Raw genomic sequence first — 11615 nt, 5'->3', positions numbered from 1 at the left:
CACAAGAGATTTTGAACCATTCGATATGACAGATGAAACGAACAGAAGCAGTGCCGATGGTGATGATGAAAAACAGCTGGCAGCGCGTTTACTGAAATCTCGCCAATCAAAAAAAGCTTTACGACGACAGGAAGGTATTATCGAAGATGGCTTAGATGGGACAGCATTCGATGAAATGTTAAAGAAGAAGAAAACAAAGACAATTAAGCGTGTTGAACAAGTAGGTGACGATAATTCGGCCAAATGTATTGAATGCCATATTTGCCAAAAGAAATTTAGAAAAACGGAACGTTATGACGAGCATATGCGTCACCACAACGACAAGCTACCCTACAAGTGTACGGAAGAAGCATGTCGCAAAGGTTTTACTTACTACGGCTAATGGCCACAATTTACGCATGCATGTAAAAATTGTGCAAGAGAAAATTAAGGACTATGCATGTCAGTATTGTGGGAAAACGTTTGGTAAATGGGATGCTTGTAAAATGCATGAAATGACACATACTGGCGAAAATCTTTGCGAATGTAAAGTGTGTGGAAAGCGTTTTCTTTACGCTAAAGCTTTACTCAAACATCTGAAAAGATATGAAAAGCGTGTCCTACGTGCCATCGAAGTTTATCGTGAACGGCAAATTTAAAATGGTTTTATGACGGCTGAAGAACCCGTATATACATGTTCTACTATACATAATTTTTATAAAAGATAGTAATGTATGCCAACCGTTAATTATTATATTTTCGTAGATCCTTTTACCCATCATTAAATACATCTCTCCATTTAGGGTGTAAATCTTTCAGTTCATCTATTTAGAGTATAAATTAGTACAGTAAAATCCTATCCATACGTAGTGCAACAAATAAACAGAGTGGCATAGGAGTTAGTCGGTAATGGTCCCAGTTCGTAGGCATAAGAATAATAATAACACCACATTATGGCCCGGTTTCATCAACTCGACTTAACTTAGTTAAGTCATATTTTTTAATTTTTCTGTTTCACCACCAATGCTTAACTAAGTCGCAAATTAGCCTACCTGTCAGCTGGCTTATTCTCGACTTTCAACAGCGACTTTGAAGCTCTGCAGGTAATCGTGCTGCGACGAAAAAGAAAAATTAAAGAGCGTCCTGACTTTTTTCTTCATTATGACGATGTTGACTTTCGCGAACGATTTCGTATGTGCAAAGATGCTGCTTGTTTTTTTTTTTCCTTAATAAAAGACAAAATTTATCTTGGAGCACGGTAAGTTTGCATCATATTTTATAAATGTTGCCCTAAATTACTTCTTCGTTTACAGCAACAACGCAATGCAGCCACATCAAATGTTTTTCATCGCACTCCGGTTCTATGCTTCAGGATCTTTTCAGCAAATTGTGGCAGACCTTTCCGGAGTTTCAAAAGCAAGTGCCTCACGTGCAATTACGCTAGTTTCCTACCATCTAGCATCCTTGCGACCAGATTTTGTGAAATTTCCTCAAACGGAACAGGAGCGCTTGGAAACACAGGGTGCTTTTAAAGAAAAGGCAATTTTTCCGCGTGTAATTGGGGCAATGGACTGCACCCATGTTAAAATCAATTCCCCAGGTGAATATGCGTCAATAGTAATTGGAAAACAATATCTCTATATTAATCTATAAACGCTTCCCAAGGCAGCCGGTTCTGTCCGGCTGTCATTTCAGTGTAATCCCATTTAATCTGTTGCGTCCCTCCCACAAATTGTCATCCTCCCAGCAGATCCTTGCAGCGGAGTAAAAATCTAGTTGAAGGGTCGACTGCTAATACGCTACCAAAAATATCGAGAGAGGTATCAAAAGACGCGTATTAATCTCGAAAATAATAATCCGAAGGCGGAAAATAAAAATGTTATCTCAGTTCGCAGATATTTGCAGTTGAAGTTGGCGATTTTCATGTGGTTGTTGTAATGTTGTCGTACCCACAAAAAAAATTGTGAACATAAGTGTTTTGCGCGGACGATAACCACGGACAATAACCACGCCCACTTGTTCAAAATTGAAAATTTATAAAAATGGAAAAAATGAGATAATTCAATAACAAGGTAGTGAAATTTGCTAGGTGGATTTGTTTTATGACGCAAAACATAAATTCCCAAAAAGATTGGTATATGGGCATGGCAAAACACACATTTAGAAGAAGAAAATTTGGAAGTTTAAAAAGCCGTAAATCAAAAGCCGTTAAAGAAATTATATTTGCTTTGCAAATGAACAAAAGTGCCTGAAAGCCACTGCTACTTCAGCGTTTCAATTGCACAGCTGGGTATGTAATGTTTGGTTTCACCCGAACTTAGACCTTCTTACTTGTTTTTATACTCAGTTGAGCAGAGCTCACTGATTGGTTAACGGTTGGTTGTACATATATAAAGGAATCGAGATAGATATAGACTTCCATATATCAAAATAATCAGGATCGAAAAAAAATTTGATTGAGCCATGTCCGTCCGTCCGTCCGTTAACACGATAACTTGAGTAAAAACAAGTAAGGAAGGTTAAGTTCGGGTGTAACCGAACATTACATACTCAGTTGAGAGCTATGGTGACAACATAAGGGAAAATAACCATGTAGGAAAATGAACTGAAAGAAACCCTGGAATGTGTTTGTATGACATGTGTATCAAACGAAAGGCATTAAAGAGTATTTTATGAGGGAGTGGGCCATAGTTCTATAGGTGGACGCCATTTAGGGATATAGCCATAAAGGTGGATCAGGGTTGACTCTAGAATGCGTTTGTACGATATGGGTATCAAATGAAAGGTGTTAATGAGCATTTTAAAAGGGAGTAATCCTTAGTTCCATAGGTGGACGCCGTTTCGAGATATCGCCATAAAGGTGGACCAGGGGTGACCCTAGAATTTGTTTGCACAATATGGGCATCAAACGAAAGGTGTTAATGAGTATTTTAAAAGGGAGTTGGCCTTAGTTCTATAGGTGGACGCCGTTTCGAGATATCGCCATAAAGGTGGGCCAGGGGTGACTCTAGAATTCGTTTGTGCAATATGGGTATCAAACGAAAGGAGTTAATGAGTATTTTAAGAGGGAGTGGGCCTTAGTTCTATAGGTGGACGCATTTTCGAGGTATCGCAATAAAGGTGGACCAGGGGTGACTCTAGACTTTGTTTGTACGATATGGGTATCAAATGAAAGGTGTTAATGAGTATTTTTAAAAGGGAGTGTGCCTTCGTTTTATAGGTGTTCGCCTTTTCGAGATATCGCCATAAAGGTGGACCAGGGGTGACTTTAGAATTTGTTTGTATGATATGGGTATCAAATGAGAGGTGTCAATGATTATTTTAAAAGGGCGTCGGCTTAGTTCTATAGGTGGACCCCTTTTCGAGATATCGCCATAAAGGTGGACCAGGGGTGACTCTAGACTTTGTTTGTACGATATGGGTATCAAATGAAAGGTGTTAATGCGTATTTTTAAAAGGGAGTGGGCCTTCGTTTTATAGGTGTTCGCCTTTTCGAGATATCGCCATAAAGGTGGACCAGGGGTGACTTTAGAATTTGTTTGTATGATATGGGTATCAAATGAAAGGTGTCAATGATTATTTTAAAAGGGCGTGGGGCTTAGTTCTATATGTGGACCCCTTTTCGAGATATCGCCATAAAGATGGACCAGGGGTGACTGTAGAATTCGTTTGTGTAATATGGGTATCAAACGAAAGGAGTTAATGAGTATTTTAAGAGGGATTGGGCCTTAGTTCTATAGGTGGACGCCTTTTCGAGATATCGCCATAAAGATGGACCAGGTGTGACTCTAGAATGCGTTTGTACGATATGGGTATCAAATGAAAGATGTTAATAAGTATTTTAAAAGGGAGTAATCCTTAGTTCCATAGGTGGACGCCGTTTCGAGATATCGCCATAAAGGTGGGCCAGGGGTGACTCTAGAATTCGTTTGTGCAATATGGGTATCAAACGAAAGGAGTTAATGAGTATTTTAAGAGGGAGTGGGCCTTTCTGGACCAGGGGTGACTCTAGACTTTGTTTGTACGATATGGGTATCAAATGAAAGGTGTTAATGAGTATTTTTAAAAGGGAGTGGGCCTTCGTTCTATAGGTGTTCGCCTTTTCGAAATATCGCCATAGGTGGACCAGGGGTGACTCTAGAATGAGTTTGTACGATATGGGTATCAAATTAAAGGTATTAATGAGAGTTTTAAAAGGGAGTGGTGGTAGTTGTATATGTGAAGGCGTTTTCCAGATATCGGCCAAAATGTGGACAAGGGTGACCCAGAACATCATCTGTTGGATACCGCTAATTTATTTATATATGTAATACCTGCCAAGATTTTAAGGGTTTTTTATTTCGCCCTGCAGAACTTTTTCATTTTCTTCTACTTAATATGGTAGGTGTCACAACCATTTTATAAAGTTTTTTCTAAAGTTATATTTCGCGTCAATAAAACAATCCAATTATCTTACCATATTTCATCCCTTTTTTCGTATTTGGTATAAATTATGGCATTTTTTTCACTTTTCGTAATTTTCGATATCGAAAAAGTGGGCGTGGTCATAGTCGGATTTCGTTCATTTTTCAAACCAAGATAAAGTGAGTTCAGATAAGTACGTGAACTGAGTTTAGTAAAGATATATCGATTTTTGCTCAAGTTATCGTGTTAACGGCCATGCGGAAGGACAGACGGACGACTGTGTATAAAAACTGGGCGTGACATTAACCGATTTCGCCCATTTTCACAGAAAACAGTTAGCGCCATAAAATCTATGCCCCTACCAAATTTCAAAAGGATTGGTTAATTTTTGTTCGACTTATGGCGTTAAAAGTATCCTAGACAAATTAAATGAAAAAGGGCGGATCCACGCTCATTTTTAAATTTTCTTTTATTTTTGTATTTTGTTGCACCATATCATTACTGGAGTTGAATCTTGACATAATTTACTTATATAGGGAGTTCCAGAATGGCCTAATTGTTGCTGATAGTGGCTATGAAAACTCGAGCGTCGTGTTGACACCTCTTTCAAATTGTACAAATAGAGCAGAAAATTTGTATAATGAGTCGCATATCAGAACACGTAATTGCGTCGAGCGCTCATATGGTGTGTGGAAACGTAGATTTCCTGTGCTATCAATGGGCATTCGAATGAAAGTCACTAGAGTTCCTTACATCATTTTAGGAACAGCAGTATTGCATAATGTTTGCATTCGCTTTAATGATAAATCTGCCCCACAACTTTCACCTGAAGTTAACGACGCTGTAATTAATGTTTTAACAGTTCCGCCAAATCGCTCAAATGAAGGGCGATCTCGAATTGACCATACCAGAAGAACAATAATTGATACATATTTTGCTCGGTTATAACTTCACAATAATAAGGCAATATTAAAGTATAGTTTGCTTGCCTAGCATATTCATATATCCTTTAATGCGAAACAAAATTTTTATACTCAGTTGAGCAGAGCTCACAGAGTATATTAAGTTTGATTGGATAACGGTTGGTTGTACATATATAAAGGAATCGAGATAGGTATAGACTTCCATATATCAAAATAATCAGGATCGAAAAAAAATTTGATTGAGCCATGTCCGTCCGTCCGTCCGTCCGTCCGTCCGTTAACACGATAACTTGAGTAAATTTTGAGGTATCTTGATGAAATTTGGTATGTAGGTTCCTGAGCACTCATCTCAGATCGCTATTTAAAATGAACGATATCGGACTATAACCACGCCCACTTTTTCGATATCGAATATTTCGAAAAACCGAAAAAGTGCGATAATTCATTACAAAAGACCGATACAGCAACGAAACTTGGTAGATGAGTTGAACTAATGACGCAGAATAGAAAGTTAGTAAAATTTTGGACAAGGGGCGTGGCACCGCCCACTTTTAAAAGAAGGTAATTTAAAACTTTTGCAAGCTGTAATTTGGCAGTCGTTGAAGATATCATTATGAAATTTGGCAGGAACGTTACTCCTATTACTATATGTACGTTTAATAAAAATTAGCAAAATCGGAGAAGGACCACGCCCAGTTTAAAAAAAAAATTTTTTTAAAGTAAAATTTTAACAAAAAATTTAATATCTTTACAGTATATAAGTAAATTATGTCAACATTCAACTCCAGTAATGATATGGTGCAACAAAATACAAAAATAAAAGAAAATTTCAAAATGGGCGTGGCTCCGCCCTTTTTCATTTAATTTGTCTAGGATACTTTTAACGCCATAAGTCGAACAAAAATTAACCAATCCTTTTGAAATTTGGTAGGGGCATAGATTTTATGACGTTAACTGTTTTCTGTGAAAATGGGCGAAATCGGTTGATGCCACGCCCAGTTTTTATACACAGTCGTCCGTCTGTCCTTCCGCATGGCCGTTAACACGATAACTTGAGCAAAAATCGACATATCTTTAATGAACTTAGTTCACGTCTTACTTGAACCCACTTTATCTTGGTATGAAAAATGAACGAAATCCGACTATGAGCACGCCCACATTTTCGATATCGAAAATTACAAAAAATGAAAAAAATGCCATAATTCTATACCAAATACGAAAAAAGGGATGAAACATGGTAAGGTAATTGGATTGTTTTATTGACGCGAAATATAACTTTAGAAAAAACTTTATAAAATGGTTGTGACACCTACCATATTAAGTAGAAGAAAATGAAAAAGTTCTGCAGGGCGAAATAAAAACACTTAAAATCTTGGCAGGTATTACATATATAAATAAATTAGCGGTATCCAGCAGATGATGTTCTGGGTCACCCTGGTCCACATTTTGGTCGATATCTGGAAAACGCTTTCTCATATACAACTACCACCACTCCCTTTTAAAAATACGCATTAACACCTTTCATTTGATACCCATATCGTGCAAACAAAGTCTAGAGTCACCCCTGGTTCACCTTTATTGCGATACCTCGAAAATTCGTCCACCTATAGAACTAAGGCCCACTCCCTTTTAAAATACTCATTAACTCCTTTCGTTTGATACCCATATTGCACAAACGAATTCTAGAGTTACCCCTGGTTCACCTTTATTGCGATACCTCGAAAAGTCGTCCACCTATAGAACTAAGGCCCACTCCCTTTTAAAATACTCATTAACTCCTTTCGTTTGATACCCATATTGCACAAACGAATTCTAGAGTTACCCATGGCCCACCTTTATGGCGATATCTCGAAACGGCGCCCATCTATGGAACTAAGAATTACTGCCTTTTAAAATACTCATTAACACCTTTCATTTGATACCCATATCGTACAAACACATTCTAGAGTCACCCCTGGTCCACCTTTATGGCGATATTTAGAAACGGCGTCCACTTATAGAACTAAGGCACACTCCCTTTTAAAATACTCATTAACACCTTTCGTTTGATGCCCATATTGTGCAAACAAATTCTAGGGTCACCCCTGGTCCACCTTTATGGCGATATCTCGAAACGGCGTCCACCTATGGAACTAAGGAATACTCCCTTTTAAAATGCTCATTAACACCTTTCTTTTGATACCCATATTGTACAAACAAATTTTAGGGTCACCCCTGGTCCACCTTTATGGCGATATCTCGAAACGGCGTCCACCTATGGAACTAAGGATTACTCCCTTTTAAAATACTCATTAACACCTTTCATTTGATACCCATATCGTACAAACGCATTCTAGAGTCACCCCTGGTCCACCTTTATGGCGATATCTCCAAAAGGCGACCACCTATACAACAACCACCACTCCCTTTTAAAACCCTCATAAATACCTTTAATTTGACACCCATATCGTACAAACACATTCTAGAGTCACCCCTGGTCCACCTTTATGGCGATATTTCGAAACGGCATCCACCTATAGAACTAAGGCCCACTCCCTTTTAAAATACTCATTAACACCATTCGTTTGATGCCCATATTGTACAAACAAATTCTAGGGTCGCCCCTGGTCCACCTTTGTGGCGATATCTCGAAACGGCGTCCACCTATGGAACTAAGGATTACTCCCTTTTAAAATACTCATTAACACCTTTCATTTGATACCCATATCGTACAAACGCATTCTAGAATCACCCCTGGTCCACCTTTATGGCGATATCTCCAAAAGGCGACCACCTATACAACAACCACCACTCCCTTTTAAAACCCTCATAAATACCTTTAATTTGATACCCATATCGTACAAACACATTCTAGAGTCAGCCCTGGTCCACCTTTATGGCGATATTTCGAAACGGCATCCACCTATAGAACTAAGGCCCACTCCCTTTTAAAATACTCATTAACACCATTCGTTTGATGCCCATATTGTACAAACAAATTCTAGGGTCGCCACTGGTCCACCTTTATGGCTATATCCCTAAATGGCGTCCACCTATAGAACTATGGCCCACTCCCTCATAAAATACACTTTAATGCCTTTCATTTGATACACATGTCATACAAGCACATTCCAGGGTTTCCCTCGGTTCATTTTCCTACATGGTTATTTTCCCGTATGCTGTCACCATAGCTCTCAACTGAGTATGTAATGTTCGGTTACACCCGAACTTAACCTTCCTTACTTGTTAATACATATTTTCAATGGTAGTCACCCATGGCCATGAGCGAACATATTTAGTGGAAGAGAAAATTCTGCATCCAAATGTAACCCGTCAGGGTGATATCGATACTTTCCAGCATAATGGTTACCGAACCAAATTTAGTACTACGCGCCAACATTTCAAAAACTAAAAAACTTCCAGCAACCGATTGATAACAACACTATATTCGATGGCATTGCGGCCAATCACAAACAGCAGCAACTCGATAATGAAAACACCCTTAAAGTCAACAAAAGCCTTTGATATTCCTAAAGGAGAACGTAAGTAGAAATACATTTCTGTATTTTCTTTTTAAAATAAATTGTATTATTTCTTCACAGATGCATTCTATTAAAGCTAACGGTGTGCCACGTTCAATTGCACAAAATTTAACATTTTCAGAATTGGTTACACCATTCAATATCGATCGCATGCAAGAGTTAGTAAATATCCTTTCGCTAAATATATTTTACGTGATTATGGTAAGCGTATAGATTTGCGTTTCCATCCTTAACCTTCAGATTTGCATTTACAATGTGGCTATAAAGTGGAAAGACATTTACGCGATGATGATTTAGTTATTTTCAATCGTCAACCTAAACTATATAAAATGAGTATGATGGGACATCATGTCAAAGTGCTGCCTTGGTCAACATTCCGTATGAATTTGTCATGCACATCACCATATAATGCTGATTTTGATGGTGATTAATATACCTATAAATTAAAATTGCTGCCCGTTTCTACGGTAATATTCAGGCTGTTATTAACAATTGGTTGTTATTGGAAGGTCACAGTATCGACATTGGTGATACAATTGGTGATCCTCAAACTTATAATGCAGATGGCAATTAAGAAAGCCAAAGATGATGTCATTAACGGTATTCAAAAAGCGCACAACATGGAGTTGGACCAACACCTGGAGCGTTATCTCACGTGCAATACATTTTCTTTTTATCTCTTAAACTTATTTTTCACTTAAAGGTAATACTTTGCGTCAAACTTTCGAAAATCAAGTAAATCGTATACCAAAATATGCTCGTGACAAAACTGGTGGTTCTCCTAAGAAATCGCCTACCGGGTATAATAATTTAATGGCTATGGTGGTGTCGGATTCTAAAGGTTCCAATATTAATATCTCACAGGTTATTGCTTGTGTGGGTCAATAGAACGTTGAGGGTAAACGTATACAATATGGTTTTCGCAAACGTACTTTGCCACATTCCATTACGATTACGGTCCGGAGTCACATGGTTTCGTAGAAAATTCATTACCTTGCCGGTTTGACGCCATCCGAATTCTATTTTCACGCTATGGGTGGTCGTGAAGGTCTTATCCATACTGCTGTAAAAACTGCTGAAACTGGTTAAACGTCGTTTAATTAAGGCTATGGAGTCTGTTATGGTTAACTATGATGGCACAGTACGTAACTCTGTAGGTCAACTGATTCAGTTGCGTTATGGCGAAGATGGTTTGGCTGGTGAAACAATAGAATTTCAAAATCTACCTACCGTTAATCTAACGAATAAAGCATTAGAAAAAAGATTCAAATTTGATTGGTCAAATGAACGTTATATGCGTAAAGTTTTTACAGATGATGTTGTAAAAGAGTTGAGCGAAAGCGGTAATGCATTGCCCGAATTGGAAATTGAATGGGATCAATTGTGTCGCGATCGTGAAGCGCTGCGTGAAATTTTCCCCAATAGTGATTCGAAGGTAAAACACATTGTTTACTTTTTAATTAAGCAAAAACTTATGTTATAACTTATTATAATTGAGTAGGTCGTATTACCGTGTAATTTGCAACGCATGATTTGGAATGTACCGAAAATCTTGCATATTAACAAACGCATGCCAACCGATCTGTCGCCTTTGTGCGTTATTAGTGGCGTGCATGATTTATTACAACGTTGTGTTATTGTGGTCGGTAATGATCGTTTGGCAAAACAGGCTAATGAGAATGCTACGCTACTGTTTCAATGTTTGGTACGTTCGACGCTTTGCACGAAATATGTAGCAGAAGAGTTTCGTTTATCGACTGAAGCGTTTGAATGGTTGATTGGAGAGATTGAAACACGTTTTCAGCAAGCACAAGCGAATCCTGGTGAAATGGTGGGCGCTTTAGCTGCACATAGTTTGGGTGAACCTGCTACACAAGTTCGTAATTATGGTGTGTTGATAAATATTTGCCTTACTTAATTTTTATTTGTATTGTAGATGACACTCAACACTTTCCATTTTGCTAGTGTATCATCGATGAACGTAACATTTCAAAATAAACTAAAGGCTTCCTCACTAACTGTTTTCTTCAGAGGCGGTGCTGCACGATATGCTGAGAAAGCAAAGAATGTGCTGTGCCGTTTAGAACACACCACATTGCGTAAAGTAACAGCTAACACGGCCATTTACTATGATCCCGATCCACAGCGAACAGTGATTTCAGAGGATCAAGAATTCGTGAATGTTTACTATGAAATGCCCGATTTTGACCCAACACGCATTTCACAATGGCTATTACGTATTGAATTTGATCGTAAACGTACATATAGCAGATAAGAAATTAACCAAGGAACAAATTGCTGAAAGGATTAATGCTGTTTTTGGTGACTGATTTGAATTGTATTTTGTATTTCCAATGATGATAATGCAGATAAATTAGTACTTCGCATACGTATTATTTATTTATTTATTTACAGTCTTGTATACTTAGTTTTTTAAATTACATCTATGAGATCTCTTTATGTTATTGCTAATTGATTTTTGCTTTTACATCATTAAATTATCTAAAAGGCATTTTTTTGATTTTTTAAATTGATTTGATATTTGAAGTTAATTATTTTGGCAAGTTATGACGGGTCGTCTCCAATAGTTGTCCATGTCGTTGGACTTTTAATATAAAGGTAAAATAGTTAAACTACTTCTATCTCATTTTATGCTTTAAAGTTTCGAACTTTAAGTTTTAACTGTGGTCTTTAATGATATCACAACGAACCTTTCATGATTTCCAAGTGAGCTTTTCCTACATTGAGCATCTGCAACCTAACTAAACTCAATTCACCAATTTAAAAT

At 37.7% G+C, this 11615-nt stretch overlaps 1 pseudogene; it reads left to right on the top strand.

Moving 5' to 3' along the window:
* The first annotated feature begins 398 nt into the window (after window positions 1-398).
* Window positions 399-11264, top strand: LOC137235064 (DNA-directed RNA polymerase II subunit RPB1-like; annotated as a pseudogene).
* Window positions 11265-11615: the final 351 nt, after the last annotated feature.

The sequence above is a fragment of the Eurosta solidaginis genome, chromosome X (genome assembly GCF_040869045.1).
Source record: "Eurosta solidaginis isolate ZX-2024a chromosome X, ASM4086904v1, whole genome shotgun sequence".
In the NCBI taxonomy this organism is placed as follows: domain Eukaryota; kingdom Metazoa; phylum Arthropoda; class Insecta; order Diptera; family Tephritidae; genus Eurosta; species Eurosta solidaginis.
The sequence above is the reverse complement of the archived record's forward strand: the minus strand, read 5'-3'. Positions and strand labels throughout refer to the sequence as shown.